General features: G+C 36.6%; 1 protein-coding gene and 1 pseudogene across 2 annotated transcripts in view; one reads left to right on the plus strand and one right to left on the minus strand.

Moving 5' to 3' along the window:
- Window positions 1-18,704, minus strand: part of LOC309796949 (UV excision repair protein RAD23 homolog B-like) — a 30,959-nt pseudogene extending 12,255 nt beyond the window's left edge. Inside the window, exons 1-2 of the transcript in view lie at window positions 17,393-18,704; window positions 16,578-16,660 (exon numbers count right to left, since the gene is read on the minus strand). The product of the transcript in view is annotated as a UV excision repair protein RAD23 homolog B-like (transcript). The remainder of the gene's footprint in view (window positions 1-16,577; window positions 16,661-17,392) is intronic.
- Window positions 1-25,500, plus strand: part of IL1RAPL1 (interleukin 1 receptor accessory protein like 1) — a gene marked incomplete at both ends in the record, with an annotated part of 1,118,841 nt that overhangs the window by 228,934 nt on the left and 864,407 nt on the right. The window lies entirely within an intron of this gene.

The raw sequence follows: 25,500 nt of genomic DNA on the forward strand, positions 1-25,500 counted from the left end.
ATGGGATCCTCCCAGACCGGGGCACGAACCCGTATCCCCTGCATCGGCAGGCGGACTCTCAACCACTGCGCCACCAGGGAGGCCCCTGGACCAGTTTTTTATAGGATGTCTAGTAATGTTTAAGGTCATTCAATTAATCATTCCTCAGTGTGTTTATATATTAATCCGTTGATGCACTCATTCATTCATGCATTTGCAAATACGTTTGGAAGGCCTACCATATTCTAAGAATTCTACAGAACTCTTGAAAAATAGAAACGGCTAGTTGGTCTTGTCATCCCAAAGACTGCACAGTATAGTGAGGGCAAGAGATACTTAAGCAGATAATTATAAAATAATGTGGTAAATGCAGTAATATGCATCTTCATGGAATATTCTGGAAACATTTGGGAGGAGCATCTTATCCTAGGGTGTCAGGAAAAGCTTCATGAGTAATCAAAGGCTGGGTCTTAAAGGACAAGTGAATGTTGGCCAGGTAAGGAGAATATTCTGAGATGAAGGGACCTGAGCAAACACAAAGGGGGGAAGAGCAGCATTGTGCTTGCAGGGAACTATTAGAAATCTAGTGTTGGCAGATCTTAAAGCATGAGGCATTTGATGTCAGAAGAGACTCAGGACAGTTAGGCAGGGGTCAGATCATGGAGTGGCTTTTAAATCATGTTAAATAACTTGGACTTCATCTGTGGGTGGTTATTAACCACTGAGGAGTTTTAAGCAGGAGAGTGATCTGGTCAGATTTATACTTTAGATGAATCTACTGGCTATATGTCACAGGGATATGTTAGGAGATCATCAGAATAGTCCAGAGAAGCAGGGATGCAAATGAGGATTTGGACTCCAGGAATGATTACCAAAATTATAATGAAAATGTTCTGGAATTTGGTGAATTGTGAATATACTAAATATTGTGAATATACTAAAGACCAGTGAATTGTACACTTCATAAGAGTGAATTTTGTGGTGTGTGATTTATGCCTCAAAAGAGCTGTCATTTAAAAAGGCCTTAGTGGTGAATGAAAAATGGAGAGAGATGGAAATACCTGAGAAGATTTACAAGTTTCATGCTTTGGTGACTGGGTAGATGATTGTGCTACAAAATATAATGGAGGCTACCAGAGAAGGGGACATTGTTGGCTGGAAGGGGTAGTGATATTGGGGGTAGGTGGTGTTGATTTCAGATGTAGAGAGTTTGAGGTCTGTGTAGCATCCACTTGTACTTGAAATGGTGGTTGGCCTACTCCATAGATATAAATTTGGTAACACCTATCCTAGAGTTTCAGTAGCTCCCCCAATTTTTCTGCCTTCCATGTATTCCAGAAGTACAACAGAATTTCATTAGTGGCATCCCTCTTGGCATGCCAGTGATTCTCATTCCAGAAATAGGGTATATTAGAATCTACCTTGTGGAGAATTATAGTTTTAAAGGGCCTGCCTATCAGAGATGTTAATGTGTTCCATAGGATATTTCTGTCCATGCTCCCCATGTCCTTCATTAAAAATTATTGATATATGGTGATAGTTAAAACCATGAGGTTAGGTATGGTTACCTAGAGTTTTATGTCAAGTGAGGAGAACATTTAAGGGGTCAGAGAGGGAAGTACAGTTCCAAAATGTTCAAATAAAGAATGAAAACCAACTGGAGGAAAGACTCTTGGCAAATCACTGTTTTAAAATTATTATTTATTTAGTAAATGAATAAATAAACAAATGAATGTGATTTCAAGGAAACCAATGGAAGAATTTCAGGAATGATAGAATGATCAAACATTTCATAATCAAGAGATAAATTCAGTAAGATGAAACAAACTTATCCAATTGATTTGGCAATAAGGAGGGCTTAGGTGACCTTAGTAAGTTGAATTTCAGGGATGACTAGTGAAGTAAGAGGGGAGGAGGGGAAGGCAATGGGTGTGGACTACACTCCTAGGAAATGTGGGTGGTAAAGGAGAGAGGGACTGAGAACATAGGACTCTGGAAGAAGTTTGAATACTACTTTTCCAATATCAAGTCATTCTTCTCCTAAATAAGAATTCCTATGATGCTATTCAGGAATCCTATTTAACCAATTTTTAATTCTCCCATGATACCAGAATTAAACTGCCCCCAAGTTTCTGATCATTTCATTTCTTAATTTATGTAATTTAGAGGTTGTTAACGGGTCATCCATTCAAAATGCCATGCTTCTCTGTATTCCATTTAACCCTGTAGTTGGAGGTTAAATTCACATATCAGTCTTTTTTTTTTTTAGAATTGACTGATAAAACCTGGGACTTTAGTGCTGTCATATCTGTAAGAGACATCACAAGTTGATGACATTTCCATAGTTAGTAATTGTGCAATGGTCTGTTTTATTCACCCCATTCTCTATTCTTGGTAAATCTCTGCCTTAAATCCTAGAAATAAATGTTCCACAGGTATTTGTTATACAAGCCATACATATTGACATTTAAAAACATTTCATTATGCACTGTTGAAGCACACATTTCTACCAGCATTTCTGTCATTGAGAGAGATCCCTTTTCCCTCTCCTACTTTGTGCTTTCTTTTTCTTTGATTCTTCCCTGGATCCCTCCTTTTTCTCTATCATTTAAAAATTAATAATCAGTTTTACTCAGTGTCTTCCTTGCCTGTGACTAAAAGCAGGAGGCTGTCTTTCTGTTTTGTGTGACAACAGCAACAAGTTTTATTTGAACCCTTCATATATTTCCAACTTCCTTTTCCTTCCTTTAAAGATGGAGAATTCCAGAATTAGGTCTACAACTATCGTTCCTATTCTTTTTTTAATTTGTTTAATTTATTTATTTTTGGCTGCGTTGGGTCTTCGTTGCTGCACGCGGGCTTTCTCTGGTTGCCGCGAGCAGAGGCTACTCTTTGTTGCGGTGTGCAGGCTTCTCACTGCAGTGGCTTCTCTTGTTGCAGAGCACGGTCTCTAGGCACGTGGGCTTCAGTAGTTGTGGCTCACGGGCTCTAGAGCACAGGCTCAGTAGCTGTGGCGCACGGGCTTAGTTGCTCCACAGCATGTGGGATCTTCCTGGACCAGGGCTCAAACCTGTGTCCCCTGCATTGGCAGGGAATTCTTAACCACTGTGCCACCAGGGAAGCCCCCTTATTTTTTTTTAATAGTATATACTGACTCCTTCACTCACTGCCCTCAACTGTTCATTAAACTGTGCTTTTGAAGTGCAGCGATCTCTGTTATCAGTCTAGTGGCATTTGATAATCTTCATTCTCCCTGAAATTCAGGCAAAAGTAGAGATGGTTAATTACCCCTTTTTCCACTTTTTGGATTTCTTTCTGGAATTTCTCACCTGCCCAATGTCCTGATTCTTTCTCTGCATTCCACTGGCACCTCCACCAGCTCCTTTAGTGGTTCTCTTCATTCCTCCCTTCCGATGTTTGTATACACGAGGCGACAGCTTTTACCCTCTGTGCTATTCTCCCTTTTCACCCCCACCTTTCTCAAGACACTTCTCACCACCTCTGTGTCACCAGTTTTGCAATGTATATCCCTCCCTGGTCTCTGCCTCCTTGTAGACCCTGTCTGCTCTCTCTCACTTTCACCTAAATACTTTGACTTATTGTTCCTACTGTAACTTTAAATTTGATATGCTTAAAGCTGTATTTGATAGATAAGTAGATTTCTTGCTTGTTAGAGAGGTAGCCTCAACACGTCATTAATGTGCACCAAGAAAATATTATTTCAAATACAGAATTCAATTGATCAGGATGTAGAAAAGCATAATAAAAAGTGAACATTGAGAAAATAAAAATTTTTGCAATTCTCTTTTTTAGTTCCAAACATTGTGCAAATAGTTTTGAAATGCACATCTGCCACAATAATGTTAAATGTTTATCAGAGTTATCAGAGTCCTAAATTAGCTTAGAAATCCCATTTTGAAATTAAAAAACAAATTCAAATTTCTTCTTTGAGGGCTTATGCTTAAAGCTGCCATTATTCTTTCTCACCTAACACCCAAAACTGCACCTCATTCGATTACTTGTTTCCTGATTGAGCAGTAATTTAATGCAATAGTCTTGCTTAAACAAGGATTACAAGGCAGAGTGGATTATATTTAATCCTTTATCACAAACCTTTAGGCTTTATAGGAATATTAACTAACTATTGATTTTAATGTGTAACATTGTCATCATTCTTCTGACTTAAAAACCAGATGGAATCTCCAGTAAACCACTCACTGCAGCCCACACTTGTTAGCATAATCAATTTATCACACTTGTTTTACAAAGTTGTAAGAAAACCCCACAGAAGGGTGTTACTAAAAATTACAGCTGACGTAAGCTTTTCATATCATGCCAAAGGAAGGGCAGTTGACACTACCAAGAAATAAACTCTACTGCAGCCTCTTTAGTCATTTGTCAAGATGTATTATGTGCTTGTTAATATCAAGGGGTAAACACTGTCATTAATCTACAAGTGAGGAAAAATAAGTAACCACATCAGTGTTCGGGTGCCTGGCTTTTAATGGAAATTCATCTTTATTGCATCTTTCTTCCTTTTAAATTTTCTCCTGTTGTTCCCTTTTCATAAAATGTGCAGTTACATTGTAATGTTTGGAAAATATATATAATGCATTATTATGATGTTGGCCATTGTGAAATTTGCTGGGTGTGCTTAGTGAGACAGGCACTGACAATGTGGTAGTTAAACTGAGCCAGCATAGATTAGACTAAATGAGAACTCACCAGCTATAAATTTAACAAAGAGTTCATTTTCTGAAGTGATTGCTTTATGCATCTGCAAATAGGAAATAACAGAACATCCAACTGTTTTTTTTCCTAGACAAATAAAAAACTTGGATCTTGAAAAGCTTTCTTTAGAACCTTTAAATAGTTATTTTAATTTTAGATGCTGTTGCTGATATGTTATGCAAAAGAAGGGTATTACTTATAGTGGATGTGAAATGGAATTGCATTTATAGCATCTATTATTTGACTTAAATTGCCACTTATGTCTTGATATCTTTCTATGGAGAATCTATGAGTTATCTATATTAATTAGGTGAATATTCAAATGAATGTTAATGTGTTATATGACAATGTTTTATGTCCATAAGATTTTCCTACAAAATCTAGTGGCATTAGATTTCTCCTTTGTAGGATTTCTAGTTAAAACCAATATATTAGCGATGAACCCTGTTTATCTAGCAATTCAGTAATAGTTACTCTCAAAGAATTAACAAATCAGAAGCATAACCGTGAAAATAAACTCCAGGAGATGCAAAGGCTGATTGCCGAAATAATAATAAATAATAATAAATCACTATTTATTGGGTTTATATCTGTGTCAGATACTGTATGTTGTCTCATGTAATCTGTTGAGGAACACTATGAGGTATGTATTATCATACTGATAAATTAAATGGCCTTCTTAAGACCACACAGCTAGTAAGTCATGAAACTTGGATTTGAACTCAAGTCTGCCTGGCTCAGAAATCTCAGCTATTATGCAGTGGGTTACACTGCCTCATAGAGCATTTGCCCACGGAAAATCTTCTTAGCTTTTACTGTGAAAGATGTCAGGTGTGTTTACCTAAGTCATTAAAACACCTTAATTAGGCATGAGGTCTCTGCTTTCGTGAAATCCTATATTTTTTAGAGTTGTAATTGGCAATTCTTGTATACCGAACATGATAGGTTGAATCGCATAGTGATTAAACAGCACAGATTCTGGACACCAGCTGCCTGGGTTCAAATTATGGCGGTGATACCTTGTAGATGTGTGACTGTAGGCAAGTTACTTAACTGTTCTATGCCTCAGTCTAATGACCTGTAAAATAGGCATACTTATGTTGTGTTATTATGAATAATAAATGTAAAAATGTAAAGCAATTGAGACAAGGCCTGCAAAATTGTAACTGCTTAGTGAACAGCAGCTATGGCTTACCATTTTAAGAATCAGTGTCTCCAGCTCATGTATTTCTTAACATGAATGAGAATATACCTTCCACTTAGTTCTGGAGTGTCCTTAATATCAGTACTACTTTCCACATTTTTTACCCATCCCTACCTTGATTCATTCCCATTCATTCATTCTGTGTCTCTTTCCCTCTCTCTCTCTCAACAGCTTTATTATGTATTGTGATAGAATTCAAATAGCATCCAGTTCACATATTTACAGTGTACGACTCAATGGTTTTAATATATTACAGGGTTGTGCAAACATCACCACAGTCTAATCTTAGAACTATTTGGTTCTTCCTAAAAGAGATACTGTACCCATATCCCTCCTCTCCCTGCCCAGCCCTAGGTAACGAGTCATCTTACTTTCTGCCTCTATGGATTTGCCTATTCTGGACATTTCCTATAAATGGAATTATGTGACGTGAGGTCTTTTTTGCCTGGATAGTTTACCTAGCATAATATTTCAAAGTTCTTTCATGTGGTAGTGTGTATCCATACTTGATTCCCTTTCTTGCTGAAAAATATTGCATTGTGTGACTATACCAAATTTTATTTATCTGTTTATCAGTTATATTCGTTTGGGTTATTTCCAGTTTTGGGCCATTATGAGTAATGCTGCTATGAACATTCATGCATGAGCATGAACACGTTTTCATTTTTCTTGGATGTATACCTAGGAGTGGAATTGTTGGGTTGACAGCCTGATTGTATCTTATGAGAACCACTGTGGCCTACTTGGTCTTCCAGCTTCTGGCCTGGCTCATTCATGAATGTTTTTACACTGTTGCCAGGGTGATCTTTCTGAATCTTAAATATGATCATGTTAATCTCACATTCATGGCCTTCAGTGGATCTTCTATTGTTTGGGAAATCAACTATGAACAACCAAGATAAAGATCTCTGCTTTGGTATAGGCCACATTCTACCAGATGGATCCTTATGTCCTAATTTTGCATTAACATTTTTACCATTTTGTCATTCACCCTCTTCATTCTAGCATATGCCTTTGTCCTTTTTTCTACCTTCAGTGTACTAACACCTTCATGCTTTTCAAACATTACCTTCAACTGAAGCATTACCTTCTATGAGAAATCTTCTCAGACACAGGTCTCTACCCTAATCCTCATACCCTTCAGATTTAGATGTGTTTTCTCAACTGACTCATAGCATGTTCTTCAAGGTTAGCAGACATATGGTTCTATCCAAATGTCCATAAGGCATTTGGTCTGCACCAAAAGGTCCTTGATGTTTGGTCCTATCCAAAACATCCATGAACATATGTGGTCCATGCCAAATGGTTTGGACAGGACCAAATATCAAGGACCTTTTGGCTTGGACTAAATAAGACAAAATATCAAGGACCTTTTGGTGTGGACCAAATGTCTTATGGACATTTTGGACGGGACCAAGTGTGCTGCAAGGGTTCTTCAAACACACATCATAGCCTACAACATATTCCATTTTAATAGACTATTTGTTTGCCTTTGCCACTAAACCATGAGAACCTACAGCAGAACCTTAACTTTCTTTATAGTGTGTGTTGCCAGCACAAGGAGTTAATAATTCCTGGAAGAAAGAATTGGAAGAATAGTGTCTCAACATAGAAATACTGAACAATTATAAATAGCACCACCATGCATCATCCTTGAAATCAGGCCCCATTAAAATAAATTACTACTAAAATCAAAATAAATTCTGTATGTGCTTTGATAATAAAAAATACATTCCTCCTTTAGTCTATTTTTCATTACACCATGGTGCCTAGGAGTAAAGATAAATATGAAAAGACACTCAGCTACATGAATTTCTAAGTTGTATTGTTGGCAAGTTATTCTGAATCGTGGAATAATAGTAATGTGTCGTGTTTGCATCTCTCCTTATAGAGATACTTATTTTATATTAACTTTCCAACATCCCTTTGAGAGGGGCATGGCAAATTACTCATTTCTATCTTACGTGTCAAAACATTGAGACTCAGTAAGTAACCAGAATCACAACACTTCTTCTAAAGGTGCTAAATGTCTGTTGAATTTAAGTCCATACTTAACAGAAAATCACAGGAAAATTAATAAGCTAATTTAAAATTTTACCTTTACCAAGGGAAATAAATGTAGGAAGTGGGTAAAAGAAGGTTAGAAGGCCCTATGATCACATTTGGCCCTAGTTTCCTGATTAAGTTTTCATCCTCTCTCATCTTTTTGGTTAAAACCAAATGCTCTAATGTTATTGATGATAGCTCTAGTACTTTAACTTTAAATTAAATAAAGGAATCAAATGATAGGTAGTGTGACTGCTGAAATCATTTGATTATCAGAAGACATGATAAACTTCTTTTTTTCTGTGTCAGATTCTAAAAGTCATTAATCCCCAGCAAGACTTGTTTTTCAAAGCTTATTGAAAATTACAGTACTGCAGTTTTATTTGTGCAACTGTAATTATTATTATAGCTTACAAATGTCATCAAACAGTTTTTATTTTATCAGAGTAATTTGATCATATATGAATATTTGATTATATTCATGATTTTTAAGTGAGATAATGGTTATGTTTTAAAATGGCCTTTTTAAAATGTATTTTTCTCTTTTTTATTGAATGAAAGATTCTTTACATTTTATAGTGTTTTACAATTTTCAGAAGTTTCACACAAATGATTTCATGTAATCTCATAATAACCCTTTTTACCTCACCCCTATATTGTCCCTCCCCTCTCCCCCCTCTCCACTGGTAATCACTAGTTTGTTCTCTACATCTGTGAATCTGCTTCTTTTTGTGTTATTCAGTAGTTTGTTGTATTTTTTAGATTCCACATATAAGTGATATCATACAGTGTTTGCCTTTCTCTGTCTGACTTATTTCACTTAGCATAATGTCCTCCAAATCCAGCTTCTTGCTGCAAATGGCAAAATTTCATTCTTTTTTATGGCTGAGTAGTATTCCATTGTTTATCTATGTACCACATCTTCTTTGTCAGTTCTTCTGTTGATGGATACTTAAGTTGCCTTCATACCTTGGCAATTGTGAATAATATTGCTTTGAACATTGGGGTGCATGTATTTTTCTGAATTAGGTTTTCATTTTTTTTGGATACATACCCAGGAGTGGAATTGCTGGGTCATATGGTATTCCTATTTTCAGTTTTTTGAGAAACCTCCATACTGTTTTCCACCAATTTACATTCCCAACAGCAATGTACTAGGGTTCCCTTTTATCAGCATTCCTCGCCAACATTTGTAATTTGTGTTCTTTTTCATAATAGCCATTCTAAATGGTGTGAGGTCATATCTCATTGTGATTTTGATTTGCATTTCGCTGATGATTAGTGATGTTGAGCGTCTTTTCATGTGCCTGTTGGCCATCTGCATTTCCTCTTTGGAAAAATGTCTGTTCAGTTCTTCTACTCATTTTTTAATTGGCTTGGTTTTTTGTTGGGTTTTTTTTTTGATGTTGAGTTGTATGAGCTGTATTTATTTTTTATTTTTAAACATCTTTATTGGAGTATAATTGCTTTACAATGGTGTGTTAGTTTCTGCTTTATAACAGAGTGGATCAGTTATACATATACGTATGTCCCCATATCTCTTTTGTGTCTCCCTCCCTCCCACCCTCCCTATCCCACCCCTCTAGCGGTCACAAAACACCGAGCTGATCTCCCTGTGCTATGTGGCTGCTTCCCACTAGCTATCTATTTTACATTTGGTAGTGTATATATGTCCATGCCACTCTCTCACTTTGTCCCAACTTACCCTTCCCCCTCCCCGTATCCTCACGTCCATTCTCAAGTAGGTCTGTTTCTTTATTCCCGTCTTGCCCCTAGGTTCTTCATGACCATTTTTTATTTTATTTTAATTTTTAGATTCCATATATATGTGTTAGCATACGGCATTTGTTTTTCTCTTTCTGACTTACTTCACTCTGTGTGACAGACTCTAGGTCCATCCACCTCACTACAGATAACTCAATTTCGTTTCTTTCTATGGCTGAGCAATATTCCATGGTATATATGTGCCACATCTTCTTTATCCATTCATCTGTCGATGGACAGTTAGGTTGCTTCCACGTCCTGGCTGTTGTAAGTAGAGCTGCAGTGAACATTGTGGTACATGACTCTTTTTGAATTATGGTTTTCTCTTGGTATATGCCCAGTAGTGGGATTGCTGGGTCGTATGGTAGTTCTATTTTTAGTTTTTTAAGGAACCTTCATACTGTTCTCCATAGTGGCTGTATCAATTCACATTCCCACCAATAGTACAAGAGTGTTCCCTTTTCTCCACACTCTCTCCTGCATTTATTGTTTGTAGATTTTTTGATGATGGCCATTCTGACCGGTGTGAGATGATATCACATTGTAGTTTTTTTTTTTTTAACGTCTTTATTGGAGTATAATTGCTTTACAGTGGTGTGTTAGTTTCTGCTTTATAACAAAGTGGATTAGTTATACATATACATATGTTCCCATATCTCTTCCCTCTTGCGTCTCCCTCCCTCCCACCCTCCCTATCCCAGCCCTCTAGGTGGTCACAAACCACCTAGCTGATCTCCCTGTGCTATGCGGCTACTTCCCACTAGCTATCTATTTTACGTCTGGTAGTGTATATAAGTCCATGCCACTCTCTCACTTTGTCACAGCTTACCCTTCCCCCTCCCCATATCCTCAAGTCCATGCTCTAGTAGGTCTGTGTCTTTATTCCCGTCTTACCCCTAGGTTCTTCATGACCTTTTTTTTTTCTTAGATTCCATATATATGTGTTAGCATACGGTGTTTGTTTTTCTCTTTCTGACTTACTTTACTCTGTATGACAGACTCTAGGTCCATCCACCTCACTACAAATAGCTCAATTTCGTTTCTTTTTGTGGCTGAGTAATATTCCATTTTATATATGTGCCACATCTTCTTTATCCATTCATCTGTTAATGGACACATAGGTTGCTCCCATGTCCTGGCTGTTGTAAATAGAGCTGCAATGAACATTGTGGTACATGACGCTTTTTGAATTATGGTTTTCTCAGGGTGTATGCCCAGGAGTGGGATTGCTGGGTCGTATGGTAGTTCTATTTTTAGTTTTTTAAGGAACCTCTATACTGTTCTCCAAGGTGGCTGTATCAATTTACATTGCCACCAACAGTGCAAGAGTGTTCCCTTTTCTCCACAGCCTCTCCAGCATTTATTGTTTCTAGATTTTTTGATGATGGCCATTCTGACTGGTGTGAGATGATATCTCATTGTAGTTTTGATTGGCATTTCTCTAATGATTAGTGATGTTGAGCATTCTTTCATGTGTTTGTTGGCAGTCTGTATATCTTCTTTGGAGAAATGTCTATTTAGGTCTTCTGCCCATTTTTGGATTGGGTTGTTTGTTTTTTTGATATTGAGCTGCATGAACTGCTTGTAAATTTTGGAGATTAATCCTTTGTCAGTTGCTTCATTTGCAAATATTTTCTCCCATTCGGAGGGCTGTCTTTTCGTCTTGTTTATGGTTTCCTTTGCTGTGCAAAAGCTTTTAAGTTTCATTAGATCCCATTTGTTTATTTTTGTTTTTATTTCCATTTCTCTAGGAGGTGGGTCCAAAAGGATCTTGCTGTGATTTATGTCATAGAGTGTTCTGCCTATGTTTTCCTCTAAGAGTTTGATAGTATCTGGCCTTACATTTAGGTCTTTAATCCATTTTGTGTTTATTTTTGTGTATGGTGTTAGGGAGTGTTCTAATTTCATTCTTTTACATGTAGCTGTCCAGTTTTCCCAGCACCACGTGTTGAAGAGGCTGTCTTTTCTCCACTGTATATTCTTGCCTCCTTTATCAGAGATAAAGGTGACCATATGTGCGTGGGTTTATCTCTGGGCTTTCTATCCTGTTCCATTGATCTATATTTCTATTTGTGTGCCAGTACCGTACTGTCTTGATTACTGTAGCTTTGTAGTATAGTGTTAAGTCAGGGAGCCTGATTCCTCCAGCTCCGTTTTTCTTCCTCAAGATTGCTTTGGCTATTCTAGCTCTTTTGTGTTTCTATACAAATTGTGAAATTTTTTTGTTCTAGTTCTGTGAAAAATGCCATTGGTAGTTTGATAGCGATTGCTTTGAATCTGTAGATTGATTTGGGTAGTATAGTCATTTTCACAATGTTGATTCTTCCAATCCAAGAACATGGTATATCTCTCCATCTATTTGTATCATCTTTAATTTCTTTCATCAGTTTCTTATAATTTTCTGCATACAGGTCTTTTGTCTCCTTAGGTAGGTTTATTCCTAGGTATATTATTCTTTTTGTTGCAGTGGTAAATGGGAGTGTGTTCTTAATTTCACTTTAAGATTTTTCATCATTAGTGTATAGGAATGCCAGAGATTTCTGTGCATTAATTTTGTATCCTGCTACTTTACCAAATTCATTGATTAGTGTATGAGCTAATCAATGAATATATGTTGGGTACTAACGCCTTATCAGTCATATCATTTGAAAATATCTTCTTCCATTTAGTATGTTGTCTTTTCATTTCATCAGTGGTTTCCTTTGCTGTGCAGAAGCTTTTAAATTTAATTAGGTCCCATTTATTTATTTTTGTTTTTATTTCCATTACTCTAGGAGATGGATCCAAAACAATATTGCTGTGGTTTATATCAAAGACTGTTCTGCCTATGTTTTCTTCTAGGAGTTTTATAGTGTCTGCTCTTACATTTAGGTCTTTAATCCATTTTGAGTTTATTATTGTGTATGGTGTTAGAGAGTGTCTAATTTCATTCTTTCCAATGTAGCCGTCCAGTTTTCCCAGCACCACTAATTGAAGAGACTGTCTTTTCTCCATTGTATACTCTCGCCTCCTTTGTCATAGATTAATTGACCTTGATAAGTATGTGGATTTATTTTGGGGCTCTGTATTCTGTTACATTGATCTATGTGTATTTTTGATACACCACATTAATGAATTGAAGAATAAAAATCGTATGATCTTCTCAATAGATATAGAAAAAGCTTTTGATAAAATTCAACATCCAGTTGTGATAAGAACTCTCCAGAAAATGGGCATAGAGTGAACATACCTTAACATAGTAAAGGCCATATATGACAAACCCACAGCTAACGTCATACTCAATGGTGAAAAGCTGAAAGCATTTCGTCTAAGATTAGGAACAAGACAAGGATGTTCACTCTTGCCACTTTTTTTCAACACAGTTTTTAAAGTCCTAGCCACAGCAGTCAGAGAAGAAAAAGAAATAAAAGGAATCCAGATTGGAAAGGAAGAAGTAAAACTGTCACTGTTTGCAGATGACATGGTATTATACACAGAAAATCCTAAAGACACCACCAGAAAACTACTAGAACTTATCAGTGAATTTGGTAAAGTTGCAGGATACAAAATTAATAAATAGAAATCTGTTGCATTTCTATCAAGAACAAACTATCAGAAAGAGAAATTAAGGAAACAGTCCCACTTACCATCACATCAAAAAGCATAAAACACCTAGGGATAAAACTACCTAAGGAGGTAAAAGACCCCAGAAAAGTATAAGACACTGTTGAAAGAAATTGAAGATGATACAAACAGATGGAAAGATATACTGTGTTCTTGTATTGGAAGAATTGATATTGTTAAAATGACCATACTACCCAAGGCAGTCTATAGATTCAGTGCAATCCCTATCAAAATACCAATGGCATTTTTCACAGAACCAGAGCAAATAATTTCAAATTTTGTGTGGAAACAAAAAAGACCCTGAATAGCCAAAATAATCTTGAGCAAGAAGATCAGAACTGTAGGCATCACACTCCTCGACTTCAGACTATAGTACATAGCTACAGTAATCATAACAGTATGGTACTAGCACAAAATGGCCTTCTTAATTTTTAGAATTATAAACTGAACTAGTTTATGTATGAAAGATACTTATATGGAATTTGTATAAAAATAATATGAGGGGAGGGTGAATGGGAATGGAGAGGAAATAAGATTGTCTATAGCTTATTTTTTGAGGCTGTGTAATATATACATGGGTGTTCATTTTACTCCTTTCTCTATTTTTGTATATGCTTGAGTTTTTACATAGTAATGTGTTAAAATATTTTCTGCTTTTGCCTTTGTGATATCATTTTTTTGGCAAGGATGGAGCAGAAGGTCAAATAGAATATTGATATTTTGAATTTCCAATCTCAAAGCTCCTACTAGGAGCTTTAAATGTAAAAGTTGCATGTGGTGGTTTGGTGATAAAGAGCTTTGGTGAAGAGACCAGACTGAGTGTAATGATAATTTCATTGAGATCTTGAAATACTCCTATTTGAAGAGCAAAAATGTCCTACTGGGTGTTCCAAAGAAGAGCAAAGTTTGTGAGAGGCCAAGGAAAAGTTGAATATCATATTAAAGTACTGATGAGATTGAAAATGATACTTGGGTGCTTCTGGGTGACAGACTGTCTTAAATTCTTTCTTAACTGTCCATCATATTTTCTTCCCTTTTCATCATCTTGTATAACTTTTTTTGCTTAGTGCTAGCTTGTTAAATGATATGTTTTAAGCTGATAATTAATTCACTTTGGTTTTGCAAGAGTAACACTTCCTGATATTGTATTTTGAGCTCATAGCATATTTGCATGTACTTTTTAAAATCCTGATTATTAATGGTTTACCTTTAATGAAGGTAATAGCATTTTCTTTATGAAAACAGGAAAACACTATGAAGCTAAAGCAGAACTGTACTTTCTTGTTTTTTTCTGGTAATGCCCCTTGGATATAAGAATTCAGTTAGTTATTTTCCCTTTCTAATTTTACTAACCATTTCAGAGAAGTGGTTCAGCACAGTCATTGCCAGTTCTACTCCAGATCAAGAAGTCTTTTAAATATTCTTAAAAGCTACCATAATAAGCCCTTGGCACTGTGTGTCTTTAGAGGATAGTTTTCTTTTTCAGGTATTATGTTTACTTAATGACATGAAGACTGAGTGGAGGAGGATGCAATATCTTCGCCCAGGAAGATGGAGAAGAAGAGTGGCCACTTGGATCAGTTAGATTTTTAGGAAGAATGAACATTTTAATGGCCTTTTGATTTTCATCAAACCATTTGGAAGGCCGTCCTAACTTACAAGTGGGTTCCTTTGAGGTTGCATCAAAAATGCAGGGCACTTTCTTGTTATCCTTATCAAGGGTTTGACAGAGTGTTTACTTAGTGAATGTTTGTGGGTTTAAAAAAACTGAAATGCTCTTTGATGGCTTTCTTGGTCATTGCTGCAAGAAGATGACATTTATGGTGAGAGCATACTGTGATATATTCATATGGATCCTTTTATGATGTTCCTAGTTCCAGTATCAATACAAAGTACCACCTCATCACAGGTGACTACTTCAGTCTGTTTTCCATATAGAGTTCTCATTGCCCTATAGAGTACAAGGCTGGAACTCTTTCGGTGGTACTGTTCTTCTGATAACTTTTCTTTTTTTTTTTTTTTTTTTTTCCGTACGCGGGCCTCTCACTGTTGTGGCCTCTCCCGTTGCGGAGCACAGGCTCCGGATGCGCAGGCTCAGCGGCCATGGCTCATGGGCCCAGCCGCTCCGCGGCATATGGGATCCTCCCAGACCGGGGCACGAACCCGTATCCCCCGCATCGGCAGGCGGACTCTCAACCACTGCGCCACCAGGGAGGCCCCTGATAACTTTTCTTTAATTGTTTGGTTTTAGTTCTCTTGGTGCCAGGCTTACAGTAAACATTAATTGCTGTTTATAAATCGAATGGATGAAGGAATAATTGCTAGCTATGTAACATGGGGAATGTTAAAGTTCTCTGAATGTAAGTTTCTTCATATGTACAACAGAGGTGATAATACCTAACTTTAAAGATGTTAGTAAGATAGATAGATACAGCTTATATAAGTTATATATCAACCTCTCTATCTTGCATAGCACAGTAACTGGCAGATCATAGGTACCGAGGAAATGTTAGTCCTCTCTTCTCCCATCGTACCTTGTACTTTTAAAGGGATGTTGCTCACATCCGTACATGTTGCACACTGGACAACTTCATAGGGTGACATTTGTGTTGCATATAATATGAATGGCACCACTGAAGATATGTGACCTGAAAGACTAAATATAATGACTTTGCATTTTTAACACTCTATGCCAGTGATTCTGAAAATGTGAGCAATTAAAAACTCTTGCATCAGAATTAACTAGAAGTGATTTCTAAAAATGCAGATCCCTGTGTCCCTCCAAATCTGCATAATCAGAATTCCTTGAGGTAGAACACATAGATCTGTATTTTAAACAGCTCCTCAAATAATTATTTTAATAGCTGTATTGTGATATAATTCACATACCATACAATTTACCTGTTTTGCCCGTCTTTCTTTTTTTTTTTTGCTATTAAGATTTGTCTTTTAATATTCCATGAGATGTCTTGATTGTACATTTTCCAAAGTACTTTTCCAGCCGCATCTCCCAACCCTTCCAAAAGATTTCTGTGGTCTGTCCAATGCAATAAAAGATGCTTGATTATAGTTCTGTCCACCTTCTCTTTTCGAAAGCAAAGAATCCTAAATGACTTAAATGGTCATACATTCTTATCTAATAAGGAAAAACATTTACAAATATCAGAAACTCAGTTTTGAGACACTTGTATTAATTTTGAACTGAATCAGCATTTTGTGGGTTTTAAAAAAGGCAACGGTTGGAACTCACGACTTGCTGACAAACACATTTCTGCTGAGGGAAGGGGAAGACAGGGATGGTGAATGCTGCATTTCTCCATTGGCCCCAAAGTGCTAATTCCACAAAGGGATACATCAAAAGCAAACATGCAACTGTGGTTTTAAAACTTTTTACTGCAATATAACAATGAAGTAAACGGTAATTAGACACCTACCAATTTTCCCCCAAAGCAAAGCAAAAAAAATGTAAACAGGAAAAGAACTCTGCCTATACTTGTACAGCTTCTCAAATCATATTAGAAGGGTCTCACATTCAATGATCAAGAAATTTAAAATAGCAGTAATTATTTTCATTTTAAGAAAATATTACCCCTCTCCCCACTCAACCCCAAGTATTTATCATGAAAGAATGGGCTTTCTTACACATTAATTTTATACCTATTTGAAGCAGCAACAATAACCATCAATAATTTGGCATTTCTGTTTACAGTTGCTCCAAATTTTTTTTTTCAATTTCACAAAGCCATTATCCAATGTTGCCATAGAATAGGGACCGTAGATTCTAGGTAGCAGAGACTCTTTCTGAAACCAATGTTAAGTTAAAGAAATATAAAGCAGGGCATTACACTAAGTTTCTGGATCTAATACGCTAAAAGAGTGAAACCTAGGAAAAGTTACCTACTGTTTTATAGAAGAAATAAAGACCTGCAAAAGCTGACTTTTGTTTGTACAATATTTTACACGCTGTGTGGATTTGTGGCATCTGCTAATTGAAGCAGGCATGCACGGTATTCATCCCCGCCCTGCATCCTAGATCCCCCCTTCCCACCCCCAACAATCCACTACCTTATACCAAGTATGTGGACATAAGCCCAAGTCATCCCAGACGATCCAGTGAACAAAGTTAGTGTAATGCACTGGTGTGAAGTGTGAGATGAAAAAAAGTCCCTTTGAATCTTCATCAAAGTTTTGCTGTAGAAGAAAATTGGCAGCCAAGTTCTCATTCCTCTCACAAGCAAAATATGCTTGTATCGCAAGTCTTTCAGGAAATCCTAATGCCTTTAACCTTTCTATAGCTTCTTCTTCCTGAGGCGTTACTTGAATGTAGTTCATATGACCACTTCCAGCTTCTGCAGTTCCTCCACTGCCACTTCCACCCCTCCTCCTTGACCCCCCACTTCTTGAACTGGTTCAATATAACATCTGAATAAAATGCTCCTGATGGTGGCTAATTTACTGCAGTAACTGAGGATTTTCTCGACCTATCTGTTGTAGCAATGCTGGAAGCAGGGAAGGGTTCTGTTGGATAATTTGTCTCCTCTGTTGAAACTGAGGCTGATTCCGTAAAAATGCAAGAGGGTGTCCTCCAGAACTTGTCGTAGTTGCTGCAGCTGCAGCCACTGAAGACTGAGGAGCCCCAATACTCGCTGCTGGAGGGGGGTCAACCACAGCCTGACTTTCTCTATATCCAGGAATTCCCATTAAAAGATACTCCACTGCTCTGTCAGGGTTGTTGAAACTGGCTCTCAGGGCTGCAATTACTTGCTCTCGTTCATAGCCCATTGACATGATCTCAGTTACCATATTCTCCTAAGACTGACTTGTCACAAGTGCACTTGTTGCATCTTCAAAAAGGTTTGACCGAGAAGAATCACCTGATGTACCGTCAGTTGATGTTGGGCAGCAGCCACTGGTGTCTCTGCTGGCTTTTCTGCAGGTTTCTCTTGTTTCATTGCACTAGCAGGTGCAGGTTCAGAAGACACTGTACTTGATGCTGGAGTGACAGATGCAGGTGTGGGGGTGGGGGCCAAAGTGAGGGCAGGGGTTGGGGCCTGAGCCACAGCTGGTGCTGTGGAGGAACTAACTGTGGTAGCGGTGGCAGAATTAGATTGCTGAGTTGTAGCTGGTGCTGGCGGTGTCACTGCTTTGGGTCTTGTCACCATAACTACCACGAAGTTTTTCTCATCGATTTTACATTCTTTTAGAGCAGTATCATCATTGAGGATTTTGCCTGCTAAATTCATTTTTGACCTGCTACAGGAAAGGCATCTTTACCCTTTTCAGATTTAGTCTTCTCATTCAGTGCTCTTACCATCTCGTCTGGGTCGATGTCCATCTTGAAGGTCTGCTGCTGGAGGGTCTTCAGGGTGACCAGCATGGTGCCGCCATGCAGCAACGCTGCCCAAGTCTTTCTTAATTATACTGAACCATTGCTCTCTTGGTTCCCTAGTTTAGTGCTCTTTGCCAGAGGAAAACAAAAAAAGAAGTGCCCCCACCCTTTTCTTTGTGATTCTTCGTGGCTCCAAAGTAGCAAATGTTTGTACACATTGTCTTGTACATGTTTCTTCTGGAACTTTCGTCACACTCCTTCATTCTTAGGGCTTGATATCTATCTTTACTTCTACTAGTTTGCATGTGCGCATGCATGCGTGTGCACAGAGACGCACACACACACACTCAGGCTTAGAGTCAAGTTAGGTTTGAACTGTGGGTCTGCCACTTTTAGGCAAGATACACTCCCTTGGTTAACTGAAAAATGAGGCCAATAAATACCTAGTTCTTAGGGTTGTATGAGAATAAAATGGAATAAAATGTAAGGTCCTTAGTATATTGTGTGACAAATGAGGCTAATAATACCTATTTCATCAAGCTGTGAGAATAAAATGGAAGTTGCTTAGCATATTATGTGGAACATGCTGAACATCTGAAAATGATAGCTATAATTAAGTTGAAGAGAGTAATATATACCCCCTTATAGTCCATAAAGTTACTAATTTTAATAAACTCATCAAACGTTTATTGGTTACTTACTAAATACAAGATACTGTGCCTGTGGTGCTGTAGGGAACATAAGTATAAATATTTCATGAGGTCTGCCCTGAAGGACCTTACCATTTATACAGTACACAAATAACCACATATAATAAATATTTCATAATGGAATGATAGAATAAATGTTGGTGTAGATTTGCAAACAAATTGTTATCAGAACACAGAGGAGAAAGAATTTTCATTTCAGACAAGGGTGAGGTCAGCTTTCAGGAAGGAGGTAGGTAGTGTTTAGTCTGGGACTCCAAGGATGGTGGAAATATGGTTATGGAGAAAGGGAAGCCTAGTTTTGCTGGGGAATAGATACAGAATGGAGAGTTTAGGGGGATGTGGCTGAAAGGGGGACTGGATCTTGATCTTAGAGGTATCAAATGACAACCCACAAAGCCTTCAGATGACATGTTGTAGGCAGTTGAGAACTAGTAAAGAGTTTTGAGGAAGGCAGTGACATCAGCTGATCTGTATCTTAGAAAAGTTACTTTAGCCGTATGTAGAATATATTCATGGTATAAGAGTTAGGAAATAGAAACTCCATTTATGTGGGTATTCAGAATATTAGCAAGATTGTGAAATAGCAGTTGGGCAAAGGAGGTGCAAAACTCTCCTTCCAAACTCAGGACATAGAAGATGTTTCAAAGCTGCTGCTGGTGAAGTCTTGTGGAAAAGTTAGGTGCTGAACTAGGGCAGTGCCAGTGAGAATAGAAAGAAAAGGAAAGAAAGGTGGGGAGAGGGGGATACACACATACTCAAGAGATAACTGGATTAACTAATGGATATATAACATAAAAAGAAATGAAAATACCTGCAAAAATAATGTAAATTTATTCTGAATAAATCAAGCAAGGCTATTTTGGAAACTGCAGCAACCCTTTATATTGTTCAAAAATGAACACACACATCAAAATATTGACTGTTTTCACTTGAAAATTTAACCTGTTTTTCTATTTATGCATGTCGTCTTTTGTGTCTCAAAGTATTTTGTTTATTTGTGTATAGACTTCTAGGTATTTATGGATTTTTCTATTTTGCTTACTAATATTGATATGAAGGAAATTTATTGATTTACTTTAATATTTTTATTTTTATACTGAGTTCTCTAATTAGTCCTAATTGTTTTTCAGTTAGTATTTCATATTTTTTCAGGCAGTCCTCTTTCCAAGACTTATATACTTCTTATTTTTCTTGACTCATGTCATTAGCTAGAATTTCTAAAGTAATATTAAATAATAGCCATAAGATCTGGTTACTTGTTTTTAGCTTAGTCTTTTACTATTAAATAGGATTTTTTGAGGCATAATTGACATATAACATTGTGTAAGTTTAAGGTGTACAAAATGTTGATTTGATACACTTATGTATTGTAAAATGTTTACCACCATAGCCTTAGCTAACACCTCTCTCATGTCACATAATTACCAATATTTTTTTGGTGGTGGTAACATTTAAAGCCTACTCCTCTCTTAGCAACTTTCCAGAACAAAATACAGTATTATTAACTATAGTCACCATGCTGTACATCCAGAACTTATTCATCCTATAATTGGAGGTTTGTACAGTTTGACCAACACCTGCCCACCCCCAGCCCCTGATAACCACCATTCTAGTCTCTTTCTATGAGTTCTGCTTTTTTAGATTTTACATATAATTTAGATCATACAGTATTTGTCTTTCTCTTAGTAGGATATTTTAGATTATCTTTATTTGATAAAGAATGGATACCTGTACTCTTAGTTTGCTTTGAATCCTCAGAATAGACAATGAATTTAATCAAATGCCTTTAATAGGTCTTTATTTAATATTTTTGACGAGACTGATCTACTTTTCATGTCATCTTTTAGTATAACATTTACACTAGTTTTACAAAATAAGTTGGGAGTTCATCCTTTTAGTGCTTTGCAGTAATTTCATTGGCTTTGGAATCTTTTGATGCTGGAAAATTTCCCAGTGTTTGCTGGTAAAATTATTGAAGCCCAGGCTTTTATTAGGGGAACTTCTTCACCAGTGCTTCCAATTCCCAAGATGTAGTAAGAAAAATATCCTAGAACAAATCTGTGCAAAGTGTTCAATTTTTTTTAAGAATAAAATGATCAATTTTACATTCCAATATTAAAATACATATTAAAGCTCCAATAATTTTTGTAAAGTTATTGTTGTAGGGATAGACAGACACATCAGATACAACTATGGAGCAGAATAATTAGTACACAAGTTTAAATACAAATGTAGCACTTTAAAATATTTATTTCAAATAGTGGCCCCCAAAAAGGTTTATTTTTCGAATTACATTTGGGAAAGTTTTATCATTTGAAAAGAAAGAAATTGGATCCTTACTGTGTAGCATACACCAAAATTAACATTAGGTGGATTAAAGATATAAATATAAAATTGAAACTTTACTAAAGAAAACTTTAGATGAATATTTATGTGACATTGGGGTGGAAAATGCTTTTAAAAATATAACAGTAAGGGAAGAAAGCCATACTGGAAAAAGACAAATGGATTTAACTATATCATAAGCTTTAAAGGTTGTCATTAAATATTTGAATTACTAATATTAAATCCAAGAATGCCAACAGTCCATGGTGGAAATTCTAATCTTAACTGTAATATACCTGTCATATTTAGATGATAGTTTTTGTTTGTTTGTTTGTTTTAACAATTCAAAATGTGGCTCCTTTTTCTGCCCTTGATTGCTTTCTGTAGAAATTCCCCCAGCTGCCAGGGCAAATTTCTCACCCAGACTCTGGGACTCAAGTCACCTATCCAACAGAGCATTGATGCTGCCAAGTTGGCATTAACTCTCTTATTAGCTTCAAGAAGACTTGAGACAGAAGCCGTCAACCCTTCATCTTTGGCATCTAGGTGGCTGTGAAACATATCAAAATTTAGTCAAAAGAGATAATCTTGTCTGGTTATATTTGAAGAAAATCATATTTAAAGAATGCATACTCTTTTCCTTTCCTTGTTTTACACAGTGTTCACAAACATAAGAATGATTGTTAACTTCTTATACTTTTTCCACTTGTAAATTAAAGAAGAAATTCTGCAGAAATTGAGAAAGAGAGCAAAAACACTGATTTTCTGAAATAAAATATTTAAGGATCTGCAGCCAATAATAATTTAATTCCCAAAAGCGGAGCAATTGAAGCCATTTCCAGCCATCAGTACACAAATAGAAAGCAAAATCTTATAATTCTCTTGTGTTAAAGACAATAGTTATTTAAAACAATTTGTTTTAACTCTAGAGTTTCTTAAATCTCTTAATTACTGCTAGAAAATATTGTCAAATTTTATGCAAACTTTAGCATATTAAATTTTGGAGTCCATATAGGTAGCAATCATTTATTTATTTATTTTTTAATCTTTGAGTAAGCATTGGAAATTAATGATTCCCCTAGTTTTCTTACCTGCAAAAAAATGTGAACTCTCTTACCTACTCCACCAGAGTTTGATTAAAGACATACGTATGACAGTGGGCCAAACTATATCATAGTATGTCAATTTTCTATGAGATGTTAATAAGTATTCCTTGGTAAATAGTTCTATGGTTGAACAATTTTGGGAAAAATTGGAATCATTGTAGGTAAATTTAATAAATGCCTGCAGGATTTCTCAGACCTTTTAATTTGCTAAAATGTATTTTGATGCTCTAAGGGATGTTCATAGCATCCAGCATGTCCTACAAGCATTTTGCACATGGTATATATTGACATCTTTGAGAAAGTTGCACTAAATTGAATGTAATTTGGAAACTGCTACTACTGCAAAGCCATATAGAATATCCAGTATGAAAAGCTGTACATCATGTTGTAATAGCTGTTGCTATTAATTCATCTAAATGCCATTTATTGAGGACATTCCCTTGAAGAAGCCATGCTGAATGGCTTTGTAACTAGAAATCTGTTCTACTTCAGCTTTATACTGTGGCTTAGATCCAGTGCTTCATGTATAAACACAAATAAATATGACCAGGTCAAGTAATTCCATGCCATCTAAGAGAGGGTATTTCAAGTTTGATTAATTTAAAAGGCAGCTCACTGGTCTTACCTCCTTTTAACCATTGTGCATGTGGTTAATAAGTAAAGTGTGAATTCCTTTCAATGTTTTTCATATTAATATGTTTTATCGCCACTTTTAAAATTTTTTGTGGGAAAGGCTAGTCCCTAGACAAGGATTAACACAGGAGTTTTCTATTGCTTAACTTGTTTCTAATTTCTTACGAGTTTCTTTTATGCATTTTCCTGTGCTAAAAATACAAACATATAAAAAATTATAACATATAATCCCCTTCTATATTTTGGGAATCAATTTACCTGTGAATGAGATAGTAACTACTTCATAGAAATCACTATGTTTTTTAAAGTATGTTTTACATGTGTTCAAAATGAAGGATAATATTCTTGTTATAATAGTTTGGCACATTGTCTGCAAGGAAGAGTAGTGTACAAATTAGCTTTAAGATGGTATGCCTTGAGGATTGTAGGATAGAAAGGCATAGTCTTTCTAATACAAGGATGTACATCAGAGGTGTGAACTAGAAATTATAGCTCTGCCTTATTGGGACATAACACGAGCTCAAGTGACCCCTGCTCTCCTTGTTCATCTATCTCTGACACTTCCCATTAAGAAGACACGATTGGGTAGCTTTTCCGTGACCCAATATGAAACATCTCTGATAAACAAGGTTTCAGATCAAGGTATCTCAGAAAGGCAGTTGGCCTCCTAGTGCCCTGACTTCCCTTTGGCTTGTGCACAAATTCAGCCCAGGCCCAGTTAGTGGAGGACAGCCCCTAGGATAGTTTCTCTCTGTTCACATTCCACAAGATCCAGGCAGAGCTGCTCTGCAAAAAATATGTTCACATGGTGCCTTTTTTTTCTTAGAGGGGCAATGTTTTAAATACTTGGAGACTTCACGGCCTGTCAGGTACACAAATTTGAAGTAATACAGGTGAGAGGTTCTTGTGACAATTTATGGAAAGTAACGTTTTAATCTAGAGCTCTATGTTTGTGGGCAGCACGAGACAAGTCTAGATGAAAACCTGTTCACTTTTATATATACTCTGTAGATTTTGTAGTTTGCCGAGTGTGTCCTCATAAATGTAGTTAAATAGCTGCAATTAGAAAACATGTTCTGGATGAGTGTCACAATTAAATGGTAAACTACATATATTGGTATTTATTTATTTATTTTTAAACATCTTTATTGGAGTATAATTGCTTTACAATGGTGAGTTAGTTTCTGCTTTATAACAAAGTGAATCAGCTATACATATACATATATCCCCATATCCCCTCCCTTTTGCATCTCCCTCCCTCCCACCCTCCCTATCCCACCGCTCTAGGTGGTCACAAAGCACTGAGCTGATCTCCCTGTGCTATGTGGCTGCTTCCCACTAGCTATCTATTTTACGTTTGGTAGTGTATATAAGTCCATGCCACTCTCTCACTTTGTCCCAGCTTACCCTTCCCCCTCCCCGTATCCTCAAGTCCATTCTCTGGTAGGTCTGCCTCTTTATTCCCATCTTATCCCTAGGTTCTTCATGACCTTTTTTTTTTTTTTTAGATTCCATATATATGTGTTAGCATATGGTATTTGTTTTTCTCTTTCTGACTTACTTCACTCTGTATGACAGACTCTAGGTCCATCTACCTCACTACAAATAACTCAGTTTCGTTTCTTTTTATGGCTGAGTAATAGTCCATTGTATATATGTGCCATATCTTCTTTATCCATTCATCTTTGATGGGCATTTAGGTTGCTTCCATGTCCTGGCTATTGTAAATAGAGCTGCAATGAACATTTTGGTACATGACTCTTTTTGAATTATGGTTTTCTCAGGGTATATGCCCAGGAGTGGGATTGCTGGGTCGTATGGTAGTTCTATTTTTAGTTTTTTAAGGAACCTCTATACTGTTCTCCAAGGTGGCTGTATCAATTTACATTCCCACCAACAGTGCAAGAGGGTTCCCCTTTCTCCACACCCTCTCCAGCGTTTGTGTTTGTAGATTTTTTGATGATGGCCATTCTGACTGGTGTGAGATGATATCTCATTTTAGTTTTGATTTGCATTTCTCTAATGGTTAATGATGTTGAGCATTCTTTCATGTGTTTGTTGGCAATCTGT

The sequence above is a fragment of the Mesoplodon mirus genome (genome assembly GCF_964341445.2).
Source record: "Mesoplodon mirus genome assembly, chromosome: X".
NCBI lineage: Eukaryota > Metazoa > Chordata > Mammalia > Artiodactyla > Ziphiidae > Mesoplodon > Mesoplodon mirus.